This window comes from Globicephala melas, chromosome 5, assembly GCF_963455315.2.
Source record: "Globicephala melas chromosome 5, mGloMel1.2, whole genome shotgun sequence".
NCBI classification, from domain to species: domain Eukaryota; kingdom Metazoa; phylum Chordata; class Mammalia; order Artiodactyla; family Delphinidae; genus Globicephala; species Globicephala melas.
Window position 1 is genome coordinate 122,513,598 of NC_083318.1, and position 15,382 is coordinate 122,528,979.

Sequence of the window (15,382 nt, forward strand, 5' to 3'; positions counted from 1 at the left end):
ATTTGTTTTCCATGGAAAATAACAATATTTTAAATTTTTGAGAAGAAAACTCTCCACCATTAGAGAACTATTCTTAGTTTTAAGATAGTTTTATATTGTTGCAACCATGGCATTTGTATTACTTTGTATTATTTTAAAAATATTATGAACATTTGGTGTTTCTATAACATCTCGGTAATTATATTTTGCATCTGCCAAGCACATCATCAAAATGATTCGAAACAAGTCACCAAAACATTTGTGGGACATTCAGATTGTTTGTAGTTTGGCTCTCATCAAGAAGACAAAAGTGTACATCTTTGTCATTTTGGATTTTGGCTTCTCAGATATTATTTCCCAAGACTCTCAGGAGATATGCAAACAAGACTGACGTGTAATGGTCTTCATGGCAAGGATCCCAGCTACAAGCTACAAGAACACTGGCAAGCATTTCAACTCCCTCAACATCTCTGACTTCAGTCTTAAAATAAAAATGAAATGTTAACCGAATAGTTATAAATGATTTTGAATGTGGGTATTTTTCAAAACTGCCCTAGGAATTTATTTTTTTAACGTTTTTATTGGAGTGTAATTGCTTTACAATGGTGTCTTACTTTCTGCATTATAACAAAGTGAATCAGTTATACATATACATATATCCCCCTATCTCTTCCCTCTTGCATCTCCCTCCCTCCCACTCTCCCGATCCCACCCTTCTAGCTGGTCAAAAAGCACCGAGCTGATCTCCCTGTGCTATGAGGCTGCTTCCCACTAGCTATCTGTTTTACATTTGGTAGTGTATATATGTCCATGCCACTCTCTCACTTCGTCCCAGCTTACCCTTCCCCCTCCCCATATCCTCAAGTCCATTCTCTACGTCTGCGTCGTTATTCCTGTCCTGCCCCTAGGTTCTTCATAACCATTTTTTTAGCAAGTTTTTTAAACTCCTTAATTGCCAGTCCCATCATCTGAAAAATAGGGTAAATATAGTAGTTCTTTTCTTACCTAGTGTAGTGAGAACTAAAGGAGAAAATGCAGGTAAAGCACTTGGCAAACAAGCTGACAAACGTTAGGCACAAAATTAACGTTTAATTGTAGCAGAAACAATAATGATAACAGTAGCTTCAGACAAAAGTTGAGGAGGAAGGTACCTATATTGCAAAAGATAAGTGAAGGATTTCTTCCTGTTTTAAGATATCTGGGTGCTCTTTTATTTCTTCATTCGTGCAGTTTTCCATGAGTTGATTAAATGTAAATAAAACTGTATAAGTACTTCAATGTCAAATACTAGAGAAAACTTTACCATTGACCAACCTCCCATCATGAAAGTTTCTTTTTCCAGAAACTCTAGATGTCTGAATTTCCAATTTGAATAAAAACCCAATTTAAAAATTAAACCATTTCAAAAGTGATGAGGCTGGTGCTTGGAATGACTAAGTATAATTGACACCGATATTTCTTCTCAGCGCTAACCCTTTGCTTCATTGAAGGAATTTATTCACATTTTCTAACATTCCTCACGTATCTGCCATGTCTCCATCCTCTCTCACTATATGCAACACACTGAAGAAGATCACCCTTAATAAGATTCTTGTTTTGGATGGAAAAATCTGTGATGGGTTTTTCCTATCGTTCAATTCCATGCTGACAAGTTTCTAAGTTACTCAAATTCTTGCATAATAATTATATAATATTCAAATATTTTAGTAAAAATTGTCCCATTAGGCAACATAAAATATTTGAGGCCAAGGCTCTGATAAAGTGTACTAGCTGTCTTTTATAAAAAGAAGTCAACCCCTTTTTTTTTTTTACCATATCTTAACATTTCAAAATAGCCTTAAATGCAATTTTACATAAATTTATAAGGAACATAATGTTGTAGAAACACAACCCTGCTAGGAATATAAAGACCTGGGTTCTAGGTTCAGCACTTCCACTTTCTAGATGTCCATCAGTGTCTTAAAATGTACCCAGGATTTGATTTAGTCAGATATGGTACGATGACAGACACAGTGACAACTGCCGTGAAAGAAGAGTTTATTGCTCACGGTTTCCCCAAAAGAAGGGAGCATGCCACGCCATGCAGGGCCATATGGGGAAGCCCAGGGTCAGTCAGGAGGCAGAAAGAGCTAAGGAAAAGTATGGGCCAGGGCCTTTATTGTGGATTTCAGGAAAAGGAACAGGCAAGGTGGGGTAGGCAGGCTAAGTGAGCTTCAGTGGATTCTGGGCCATAGGGGTGGTCCCAGTTATCTGGTAACTGGCCCTGGGGTGATTTAGGGCAGGAGGATAGTGTCCCAGAATGTTGGCACCAACAAAAGGAGGTGGATGGGGGATATGGACTGAGATTGGTTGGCTTGCATATCAAAGATGTACTGAAGCAAGCTGTTTGCTATCTCTGGAAATTAGCTAACCCCGGGAGAGGCAGTCCCTCGCTGGGTCCACAAGGTCCCAAGATATCAAAGTATTCTAAAATATATTTTAAAAAAAGAAAAACCTAATAAATACAATCAGTAAAAAATATTTAACGTCTCCGAACATCAGTCCCCTCAAAGTCAGAAAAATAGGGAAAATAATGCCTGCTTCTGCCTCACTCACTGTAATCAAATAGTAAATGGGATCTAGGCAGGATGCCACCAGCAACTTCTGCAACTACTCTACTACGTTACTCTCAAAACACTATCAAAGTACAGAATTTTATTTCTGAGGTTGAAATGTTAGGTTTGTGAAGGAGATATATCTAGAGCCTCAGAGAGGCTTGGTACATGGTAACTCAAATCATTCCAGCTGGAGGGTAAGCTGTTACAGGAAATCACTGGTGCCCTGAGCACAAAGGATAGCTGGGGGCTGATGGTCTGCGACCATGGCAGTACTGGATCCACTCCAACAGTCCAGTCCACTATAGCCCATGTAGGGCTCAGCTACCATATTGGTAATCTCAGCACTACTGAGCAGTAACTGGATTCTGCTATGAATTAAATTACCTTGCTTTTGATGATTAGGAAAGGAGTCAAAAAGTAAATGGTTTACTATCCCCCATGAATGCTTTTGCCAATTTTCTACATAAACAGTTCATTTGATTCTTTGTTTAGTTTTGATTCTTTTTTCCCAAGTCTTGTTATTATTGACCTCTCCTTCCACAGAGTTTAAAACCAGACTCTATTCCTAAACTGGTAACTGACTACTTGTAAAAAAAATTAACATAGATCTACTTATAACCCATAAGTTGCCTTTATTTATTTATTTATTTTTGGCTGCATTGGGTCTTCGTTGCTGCATGCGGGCTTTCTCTAGTTGCGGCGAGCGGGGGCTACTCTTTGTTGTGGTGCGCGGGCTTCTCATTGTGGTGGCTTCTCTTGTTGCGAAGCACGGGCTCGAGGTGCACGGGCTCAGTAGTTGTGGCATGCAGGCTCAGTAGCTGTGGCTCGTGGGCTCTAGAGCGCAGGCTCAATAGTTGTGGTACACGGGCTTAGTTGCTCCACGGCATGTGCGATCTTCCCGGACCAGGGCTTGAACCTGTGTCTCTTGCATTGGCAAGCGGATTCTTAACCATTGCGCCACCAGGGAAGTTCCCACCATGAGTTGCCCTTTGAAAGAAATCAATAAGGCATCTGAATTGCTCCAAGATGGAAATTGGTATTTGTGTGTATGTGTGTTTGTGTAATGTGACATATCTTATGCATATGACTCTTACACCCAAGATTTTATGAGAAGTGAGAGGTCTCATATCAAGTATAAAAGAGGGTGGCTGTGGGAAACCTTTTAGAGAATGGCAATAAAAGAGCTTTAAGTCAGTTTTGAAGAGCCCTTTAAGCAGTCACTGTGTGAACCCAGATGGCTACCTTTGCCCATGTCATCACTGTCCTCATCTATAAAATGGGGATAATGATACCTCTTTTCTTGAGAAACAGGTATGAAGATCAAATGTGTAAATAAGAGGAAAGACCAATGAAAGAAAAAAATACTGCAAAATTATGTTATAATAAAATTTTCATTGTGATTTGTTTGAATACTGATATATATGACCAATAAATTAAATTTAATTGGGAATTAAATTAAATTATAGTACAACTTAATTAGCAACTGACTATAACACAATTTTGAAATGACCTAACTTCCTCCAGAAAATTATTTATTTACAAGGTGCAATTTGTGCTGCTTTTATGGGTTTATTCTCAATCAACAGTTTACTGTTTGGTATTTCAGAAATATTTCTCTTCAGCATACATTCATTAAACATTTAATAACAACATTGTGCTAGACACACTGAAAAAGCAGAGTTGAATGAAATCCAGAAGACTACAGATTCAAGGCATAGAGACCTCATTTCTGACTGGAAGACGGGAAGCCCTCGGGGAGCAGGTCAGCCCTAAGCTGAGCCTTGGGAGCTTACAGAACTACAACATGAACAACAGGGTAAAAGACACTGTAGAAATTGGAACTGTGTGTAAGAACCCATAAAAGAGAGAACAAAACTTGCATATGGTAAGCAGCAAACAATTCCATCTGCAAGGGCCAGATTGTGTTTGTGTAGAGTACTGAGTGAGTTTAAAGGTCTTGATTGCAAAATATTTTCTATGTCAACAAGTAAGAGTGCAAGAATTTTCACATCTAAAGAGAACTGGGTTTTCCTAGGATATTATCATGCATTTCCTGGGCCTTACTATATGATATTGCTATGCAGTCCCACCTAGTAGTGATTGACATAAATCAACAATAATTTTGGTTGAAATTATTAAAGTGCACTTTGTAGCTTGATTGAAATCAGTCAAGCTACAAAGCATCTCAAAAATACAGGTGTTGGAGTGTTTGACCTTGAAGCCACTTTCTAGCTCTATGAGTCCACCCATGCTTCTATGTATATTGAGTTCAGAGCTTATGAGACTATGGTTCTGGGTTCTGAAACAATGTGGCCCAAATACTTTTTATAGAACTCTGAAACTGACCCTTAAGTAGCTCTCCTTTAAAAATCTTCAGCTAAATATTTCACTCCTATCTCCCAGCAGTATTTAAATAAATGTATCCTATTTTGTCACCAGCAGTAAGAGAGTACCAAAATCCATCCATCACTAGCCGAGAAAAACAATAGACAGTTCCCACATTATTGACTGTGGATTGAAGCTTCGCATTCATAGGAAAAGAAAAGCATGCTGAGAATTTAGAACTAAGATTCTTCTCCATTGAAGCATGAGGTTAACGCAATGTTTCGTACAATGGTGTATGCGAGAAAATCTAAACTGAAAATTAAACAACACATAGCTTTTCAAGCATTTTAAATTTAGTGTTCTCAAAATATTTAAAGACCATGGTCACCAAATCGTGGGTGAAAATGCAAAAGGTGAATCTAATTTCCTGAGGAGATGAGGTAGGCATTGATGCTAACTTGATGGAGAACATGCATTTATTGCTAAATGGCCACTTTTGCAGAGTTTACAAGCACATAAAAAGATCAGAAAAGTTGCCACTTCTGCTCTTCACATTTACTATGACTAACAGGTAATGACTATAAATAAGTCCCAGATATTAATTTAATACAGTCATCTTCCCTACCTTGAAACCTAATTTCAGAATTTGACCCTAGAAACAGGCAGTTTTTTCCAACTTATTCAGAAAGTCCTCAAGCAATTTACATTACTGAATTGGAATATGAGGAAATGTTACTTCTCTTTAAATTTACTTTATTGGGATTGGCTTGATAATTATCTATGATTTAGCAACATTAGACTTTGGTCCCAAAGGTTAAAATAAATAACATTATTCTTTGTAATATAAACAGTGTATGTAGTAATAGAACAAAACGGAGTGCAAAGAAACTGAGATGAACTTTCATGAGAAAAATAAAATGCAGACCAAGCTTCTGGGTTTTATACTCCTGGGATAGAATATTATTAACCCTTCCCAACCCCACTAACAGAAGCCATTTGCAGAAATCTTTCTGCAAAGGGACTTACTGAACTTAGCTTTGATAGGGTATGGGCAGATGTAATTTCTGAGGTCATTTGGCTGTCACCTTCATTTTATGGGGAAGAAAATCAAGACCCAGGTAAGCGCAGTGTAGTGACTTATCAGGATCACACAGCCAATTACCAGCTGAGTAAATTTTGTAGTCTTACCACTCCTTTCTCTACATGAATCTTCCATGTTACTCTCACATCTTTCATTTCACTCCTCATGCACAGTGCCTCAATTACACTGAGCTTCTTTCAGTCTTCTCCCAGTTCCTGCCCCTCAAACGATACCAGGCTCCCTTGTCTCTGAGCCTTCACACATGTAGTTCCTAGTTCCTTGTTCTGAAACCCATCCATGCCCAAACCCCATCCCCACCAAACTCCATGTTCCTTAACTCCCAGCCATTGTCCAAGTCACATTATAGCAGGGCCCTCAAGCTCCCAGAAATCTAGGTTACATATACTTCCTCTCTGTTCCTATTGCACCCTCTACTCCCCCCATTATAACATGTCAAACACTATATTGTAACTGTCTGATTAATTATTTGTTTGCACTATTAGACTGTGAACTCTTTGAATATCACATTCATCATCATTACCACAGCATCAAATGCAATGCCTGAAATATGGGATTGGCTCAGTAAAAAAAAGCTGTTTAAATAAATGAATAAATAAGAACATGTGTTAATGAGCCAAGGTACTACAAATGCATTTAGAACAATGGAATTCGAATACTGCACACATCTAGGGTACCTGCCACTATACAATGTATAATGCTTGTTATTCTTCCTAACAGAGAACTGTTTTACAGCTATTGAAAGGGGTTGTGTAGTACCACAGGAGATGAGGGATGAAGCTAAGAAGCTGACATTTAAAGTGGAATACTATGATGATTCTCATGTAGCCATTCACAATTAGAAAACAGATGCTGTGGGAATCCTCCCTTTCCAATCATACCAGCTCATGGGCAGCTACAAGGTGATTAAACGTCATGGAGTGAACAGTAAAAAAATCAGATTTGTAGTTACTAGAGGTAGGGGTTGGGGGGGGGTGAGTTAGATGAAGGTAGTCAAAAGGTACAAACTTCCAGTTATAAGATAAATAAGTACTAGGGATATAATGCACACGTGATGAATATAATTAAAACCACTGTACATTATACATGAAAGATGTTAAAAGAGTAAATCCTAGGTGGTGGAGTCAAGATGGCAGTGTGGGAAGACTCGGAGTTTGCATCTCCCCACGACTAGGGCTCCTGCAGGATGCTGATGGGGGACCTCAACGCCCAAGGAGACGGGAGGAACCCCAAAGCAAACTGGTAGGATGTGTGGGGACTGAGTTGGGGAGGAGAGGTGGAGGTGGAACAGGACTGGCACCCCTGAGGGGTGTGGCTGAGAGGGGTGAGGGGTTCCCATGCCTGGAGGGACGCTCGGGGGCTCAGATCGTGGGGTGTGTGCCCAGTGTATCCCCTGCCCAATCGGCCGGGGATGTCTGCGGGCTCTTGGGCAGGGTCCTACGCCCTCAGAGGCCTGCTCCGGGCCGCACTCGTCTTGGGGGCATGGGAGGGAGGTTGGGGGAGAACAGGAGAGGCAGGCAGGAGGGTCGCTCCAGAACCAGAGGAGCAGGGGAAGGAGCAGAGGGCATTGGCACCACCCACTAGAGCCCGGGAAACCTATTGAGCTCCCAGGCCAGTTCCCCGCCCTCCAAAGCCCCCTCCAGGCTGCGTGGGTCCTGGGGGCATAGGAGGGAGGCCGGGGCAGCGGCGGGGCGGGGGGGTGAGGGAGGGAGTACGAGAGGCAGGCAGGAGGGGCCCTCCAGGACCAGAGGAGCGGGAGAGGAGTGGAGGATATTTGCCTCACCCACTCGAGGCCCAGGAAAACTGCTGAGCTCCCTGGTGGGGTTCCCCCATCCTCTGAGACCAGAGGTGGGAGACACGGCTGGGCCCCTTCTGTTCCACTGAGCCGAGGCCCCACACCCCACACCCCCAGGGCCTTATCCAGCCCTGTGGGTCCTAAGCAGAGGCCCCACCCACCACCCAAACCCCACCCCTGCTTAGGTCCCACCCTCCACAGCCAAGGCCTTTCCACCTTCTTTTTTTCTCCTCTTTTATACTATTGTGGTTCTGTTTTACCTTCTGGTTGTTGTTTCATCTATATATATATATTTTTTCTTTCTAACATATCTGTTTGTTTCCTAGTCTAATTTTATTTTTTACTTTGTTATTGTTCTCCTCTTTTTTTTTTTGCCACCCTGTGCAGCTTGCGGGATCTTGGTTGGCTGAAGCTCCTGTGGTGGGAGCTCCGAGTCTGAACCACTGGACTAACAGAGAACCTCAGACTCCTGGAAATATTCATCGGAGTGAGGTCTCCCAGAGGTCCTCATCTCAGCACCAAGACCCAGCTCTACCCAACAGCCTACAAACTCCAGTGCTGGAAGCCTCAGGCCAAACAACCAGTGAGACAGGAACACAATTTTACTCATAAAAAAAAAAAAAAAATGAGATGACAAAAAACTATGTCACAGATGAAGGAGCAAGGTAAAAACCTACAAGACCAAATAAATGAAGAAGAAATAGGCAATCTACCTGAAAAAGAATTCAGAGTAATGATAGTAAAGGTGATCCAGAATCTCGAAAATAGAATGGAGGCACGGATTGAGAAAATACAAGAAATGTTTAACAAAGGTCTAGAAGAACTAAAGAACAAACAAGCGGAGATGAACAACACAATAACTGAAATGAAAAATACACTAGATGGGATCAATAACAGAAGAACTGAGGCAGAAGAACGAATAAGTGACCTGGAAGACAAAATGGTGGAAATAACTACTGCAGAGCAGAATAAAGAAAAAAGAATGAAAAGAATTAAGGACAGTCTCAGAGACCTCTGGGACAACACTAAATACACCAACATTTGAATTATAGGGGCCCCAGAAGAAGAAGAGAAAAAGAATAAAATATTTGAAGAGATTATAGTCGAAAACCTCTCTAACATGGGAAAGGAAATAGTCAATCAAGTCCAGGAAGCACAGAGAGTCCCATACAGGATAAACCCTAGGAGAAACACACCAAGACACATATTAATCAAACTAACAAAAATTAAATTCAAAGAAAAAGTATAAAAAGCAGCAAGGGAAAAGCAGCAAATAACATACAAAGGAATCCCCATGAGGTTATCAGCTGATTTTTCAGCAGAAACTCTGTAGGCCAGAAGGGAGTGGCAGATATACTTAAAGTGATGAAAGAGAAAAACCTACAACCAAGATTACTCTGCCCAGCAAGGATCTCATTCAGATTCCACGGAGATATCAAAAGCTTTTCAAACAAGCAACAGCTAAGAGAATTCAGCACCACCAAACCAGCTTTACAACAAATGCTAAAGGAACTTCTCTAGGCAGGAAACATGAGAGAAGAAAAAAGACCCACAAAAACAAACCCAAAACAATTAAGAAAATGGTAATAGGAACATATATATTGGTAATAACCTTGAGTATAAATGGATTAAATGCCCCAACCAGAAGACAAAGACTGGCTGAATGGATACAAAAACAAGACCCCTTTATATGCTGTCTACAAGAGACCCACTTTAGATCTAGGGACACATGCAGACTGAAACTGAAGGGCTGGAAAAAGATATTACATGCAAATGGAAATCAAATGAAAGCTGGAGTAACAATTCTCATATCAGATAAAATAGACTTTAAAGACTGTTACCAGAGATAAGGAAGGACACTACATAATGATCAAGGGATCAATCCAAGAAGATATAACAATTATAAATGTTTATGTACCCAACATAGGAGCACCTCAATACATAAGGCAAATCCTAACAGCCATGAAAGGGGAAATCAACAGTAACACAGTAATAGTAGGGGACTTTAATCCCCCTTACATCAGTAGACAGATCATCCAAACAGAAAATAAATGAGGAAACACAAGGTTTAAATGACACAATAGACCAGAGAGATTTAATTGATATTTATAGAATATTCCACCTGAAAGTGGCAGAATACACTTTCTTCTCAACTGCACATGGAACATTCTCCAGGATAGATCACATCTTGGGTCACAAATCAAACCTTGGGAAATTTAAGAAAATTGAAATCGTATGAAGCATCTTTTCTGACCACAATGCTATGAGATTGGAAATCAATTACAGGGAAAAAAAACTGTAAACACCACAAATACATGGAGGCTAAACAGTGCACTACTAAATAACCAAGAGATCACTAAAGAAATCAAAGAAGAAATTTAAAAATACATAGAAACACACACTTCCTCGGTCGCCGGCATTCAGGAGCCCAGACGCAGCATCTGAGTCACTCGGCACCTTCTGTTCGGTCAGGCGTGAGGGTCTCGCCATGGTGTGTCGTCTGTGCCGCTAGGCCCGTTGTATGCCCGTGCACTCGCCCAGCCAGCCGGCTGGCCTGTGGAGCTCCCACCCGTGTCCCCCGGCTGGTCCAGGGGGTCCAGGCACCGCCTCAACAGCGGCTCCGCGGGACGCGCAGACTGGACCACAGCCTGCACCCCTAGCTGACGGCGTCATGAGGCACCTGCCGTACTTCCGCCGCAGCCAGGTGGTGCGGGGCTTCGGTCGCGGCTCCAAGTAGCTGGGCATCCCTACAGCTAACTTTCCTGAACAAGTAGTAGATAATCTTCCAGCTGACGTATCCACTGGCATATATTATGGTTGGGACAGTGTTGGAAGTGGAGACGTCCATAAGATGGTGGTGAGCATAGGATGCAACCCAAACTACAAGAATACAAAAGCGTCCATGGAAACTCATATCATGCATACTTTCAAAGAGGATTTCTACAGGAAAATTCTCAACGTGGCCATCGTCGGCTACCTCAGACCAGAAAAGAACTTTTGAATCTTTAGAGTCACTTATTTCAGCAATTCAAGGTGATATTGAGGAAGCTAAGAAACGACTAGATTTACCAGAACATTTGAAACTCAAAGAAGACAATTTCTTCCAGGTGCCTAAAAGCAAAATAATGAATGGCCACTGATGGAAAAGCATCATATTGATTCATTCACTGTTTTCTAATATTTTACTGCTTATAACTCTACAGTCTCATCTTGGTTATACTTTAAAAATCAAACATTTTCCTACATTAAACTGTGAATTAATGTGAATTAAACAGTACAATGTAGTTACCATATTATGTTCCAACTGTTCAATTAAACCCATCATGTCACAGTACTAAAAAGGTTCATTTTAAAAATCAAGATTCTTTTTTATGTAATATGTTAATTAAAATGTACCACTAGAAAGGTCTTAAGTGTTTTATAATGGAAATGAAATATATATAAATGTGGGTAACAGGCAAGTCACTAGTTTGAGATGAGAACTATAATTCTCATGGTAAAATTCTAGCATGCATGTACCTGTATAGCATGCTCTGCTAATCAGAAGGCTTATAAAAGTAACTATATTAAGCAGAGGTTTGACAGTTTATTACAAACCTAAGGGGAAAAATCCAGACTTCATATTTTTGATATTTTGTGCATTTATATATTATTATAGACATGAAGACTTGTGAAATTTCATTTTAGTTAGTCATTTCCTTTAAGGGCTCAAATCATTGTACTGTGTTCCATCTTTGTTACAGCTGCCTCAGTTCTAATTGGTCTAGACTCTCTCCCTATTATTTTTTTGTTTTTCTTTTAAAACAGTAAAATAAGTGTTTTTTGAATATCTAGCTCTCATTTATGTGTTGTATAACACTTCTCTCTTTTTAAGAGTAGATATTCTTCAACATTTTTCTTAACCTTTGTTTCCTGTAAACAACTGTCAGTGTCAGTTCTTCCATTTAGAATATCCAACTCTACATTTACAAAATGTAGTTTCATCTGCGTCTGTATCTGCCATCCCATTCCTTCATTATACGAACAGTGATTAAGCACATATCTCTTGCATTTTAGAAAAAACACCCAAAAGTTCATCTGTAGGTTTTCTCCAAGTTTAAACGAACACCTAGCATTTCATTTACATATACCAGTTTCTTAAACAACACAAAATACTTGTTTCCCCCCCAGGGAAACTATTTTAAGAGCCAGCTAAACTATGAAATACAAGGTTATTTGTTTTTAATGTGATTATATGTTCCTGAGCAAATGCAAACTGTTGTAGTTGTGTGTGCACAATGTAATTTAAGGCTAAAGAGTGCTATTTAGAAGATAATTTTAAAGATAACTTATTATAAAACCATTTTCCCCTAATCTGCATAAATGAGAGAACTGATTTTAACAAAACTGTTTATATAATATTTAGAAGAACATCTAAAGCTAATGTTGGAGAAGGGAGAAGCAGGAATAAATTCACTTGGATTGTTTTGACTTTTCGGTGTATGAATTTATGGCAAACAATGTAGTATGTGTCTTTTTCATTTCTTCTTTATAGAAATACTTAGAAAATGTAATTGAATGTTAGAAATCCTATACTTGAAAAAAGCCTAAATTATCAGTGGTTCTATGAAACAAAGTTAAAAACAAACATGGAAAGTGTAAAAAAGATTTGTGTTTGAGTAGCTTGTGACTGATTGTGTCCTCATTAAGTGTGAAAATTCTTTGATATTGTCACCTTACATTTTGTTAAATAACTATTGCTTTTGAAAAGCCTATTGTGTGTGGTTTAGGAGTTAGTTAATAGTGTCTACATTTTTTAAAGTTTTATATTAAGTATTTATATATTATAAGAAATTGCAGTAGGGCCATTTTCGATTAGTCAGTGTTTTCAGGCCTTGAAAAAAATCTTAACCAAGTGAAAAAAAAAATACATAGAAACAAATGACAATGAAAACAGGATGACCCAAAACCTATGGGACATGGCAAAAGCAGTTCTAAGAGGGAAGTTTACAGCAATTCAATCTCACCTCAAGAAACAAGAAAAGTCTAAAATAAACAATCTAACCCTACACCTAAAGCAACTAGAGAAAGAAGAACAAAGAAAACCCAAAGTCAGCAGAAGCAAAGAAATCATAAAGATCAGAGCAGAAATAAATGAAATAGTGGCTGTATCAATTTACATTCCCACCAACAGTGCAAGAGGGTTCCCTTTTCTCCCCACTCTCTCCAGCATTTGTTGTTTGTAGATTTTCTGATGATGCCCATTCTAAGCAGTGTGAGGTGATACCTCATTGCAGTTTTGATTTGCATTTCTCTAATAATTAGTAATTATTGGGTAGCTATTCACATGCCTCTTGGACATCTGTATGTCTTCGCTGGAGAAATGTCTATTTAGATCTTCCCCCCATTTTTGATTGGGTTGTTTGTTTTCTTAATATTGAGCTGCATGAGCTGTTTATATATTTTGGAGATTAATCCTTTCTTCATAGATTCATTTGCAAACATTTTCTCCCATTCTGAGGGTTGTCTTTTCGTCTTATTTATAGTTTCCTTTGCTGTACAAAAGCTTTTAAGTTTTATTAGGTCCCATTTGTTTATTTTTGTTTTTATATCCATTACTCTAGGAGGTGGGTCAAAAAGGATCTTGTGTTGATTTACGTCCAAGAGTGCTCTTCCTATGTTTTCCTCTAAGAGTTTTATAGTCTCTGGTCTTACATTTACGTCTTTAATCCATTTTGAGTTTATTTTTGTGTGTGGTGTTAGGAAGTGTTCTAATTTCATTCTTTTACATGTAGCTGTCCAGTTTTCCCAGCACCACTTATTGAAGAGACTATCTTTTCTCCATTGTATACCCTTGCCTCCTTTGTCATAGATTAGTTGACAATAAGTGTGTGGGTTTATCTCTGGGCTTTCTATCCTGTTCCATTGATCTATATTTCTGTTTTTGTGCCAGTACCATATTGTCTTGATTACTGTAGCTTTGTAGTATAGTCTGAAGTCAGGGAGTCTGATTCCTCCAGCTCTGTTTTTTTCCCTCAACATTGCTTCGGCAATTTGGGGTCTTTTGTGTCTCCACACAAATTTTAAGATTTTTTGTTCTAGTTCTGTAAAAAATGCCATTGGTAGTTTGATAGGGATTGTACTGAATCTCTAGATTGCTTTGGGTAGTATAGTCATTTTCACAGTATTGATGCTTCCAATCCAAGAACATGGTATATCTCTCCATCCATTTGTGTCATCTTTGATTTCTTTCATCAGTGTCTTATAGTTTTCTAAGTACAGGTCTTCTACCTCCTTAGTTAGGCTTATTCCTAGGTATTTTATTCTTTTTTTTTGCAATGGTAAATGGGACTGTTTCCTTAATTTCTCTTTCTGCTCTTTCATTGTAAGTGTATAGGAATGCAAGAGATTTCTGTGTATTAATTTTGTATCCTGCAACTTTACCAAATTCATTGATTAGCTCTACTAGAGGGAACCCTCTTGCACTGTTGGTGGGAATGTAAGTTGATACAGCCACTATGGAGAACAGTATGGAGGGTCCTTTAAAAACTAAAGATAGAATTACCATATGACCCAGCAATCCCACTACTGGGCATATACCCAGAGAAAACCATAATTCAAAAAGACACATGCATGACAATGTTCATTGTGGCACTGTTTACAATAGCCAGGTCATGGAAACAACCTAAATGCCCATCGACAGATGCATGGATAAAGAAGAAGTGGTACATATATACAATGGAATATTACTCGGCCATAAAAAGGAATGAAATTGGGTAATTTGTAGAGACGTGGATGGACCTAGAGACCATCACACAAAGTGAAGTAAGTCAGAAAAAGAAAAACAAATATTGTATATTAATGCATATATGTGGAATCTAGAAAAATGGTACAGATGAACCAATTTGCAGGGCAGAAATAGAGACGCAGATGTAGAGAACAAACGTATGGATACCAAAGGGGAAAAGCGGGGGTGGTGGGACAGTGGGGGGGATGTACTGGAAGATTGGGATTGACATATATAGTCTAAGATGTATAAAATAGATAAATAATAAGAACCTGCCGTATAAAAAATAAAATAATATAAAATTCAAAATATAAGACCTATCTGATAAAGGACTTATCCAAAATATATAAAAACCTCTTAAATCTCAACAATAAGAAAATACTCTATTAAAAAGTGGGCCAAAGACTTAACAGACACCTCACCAAAGAAGATATACAAATAGCAAATAAAGCTATAAAAATATGTTTGACATCACATGTCATTAGAGAATTGCAAATTAAAACAACAATGAGATGGCACTACACACCTACTAGAACAGCAAAAATCCTAAACACTCACACACCAAATGCTGGCAGGGATGTGGAGCAACAGGAACTCTCACTCATTGCTGTTAGGAAAGCAAAATGGTGCAGCCACTTTGGAAGTTATTTTTGTGATTTCTTAAAAAAACTAAACATACTCTTACTACATAATTCAGAAACTATGCTCCTTGGTACTTACCCAAAAGAACTGAAAACTGTTCATACAAAATATCCATACAAAAACCTGCACATGAATGTTTATAACAGCTTTTTTCAAAACTGCCAAAACTTAGAAGCATC

General features: G+C 38.9%; 1 pseudogene; it reads left to right on the forward strand.

The window, feature by feature from the left end:
• The first annotated feature begins 10,466 nt into the window (after positions 1-10,466).
• On the forward strand, positions 10,467-10,935 carry LOC115858156 (riboflavin kinase pseudogene; annotated as a pseudogene).
• Positions 10,936-15,382: the final 4,447 nt, after the last annotated feature.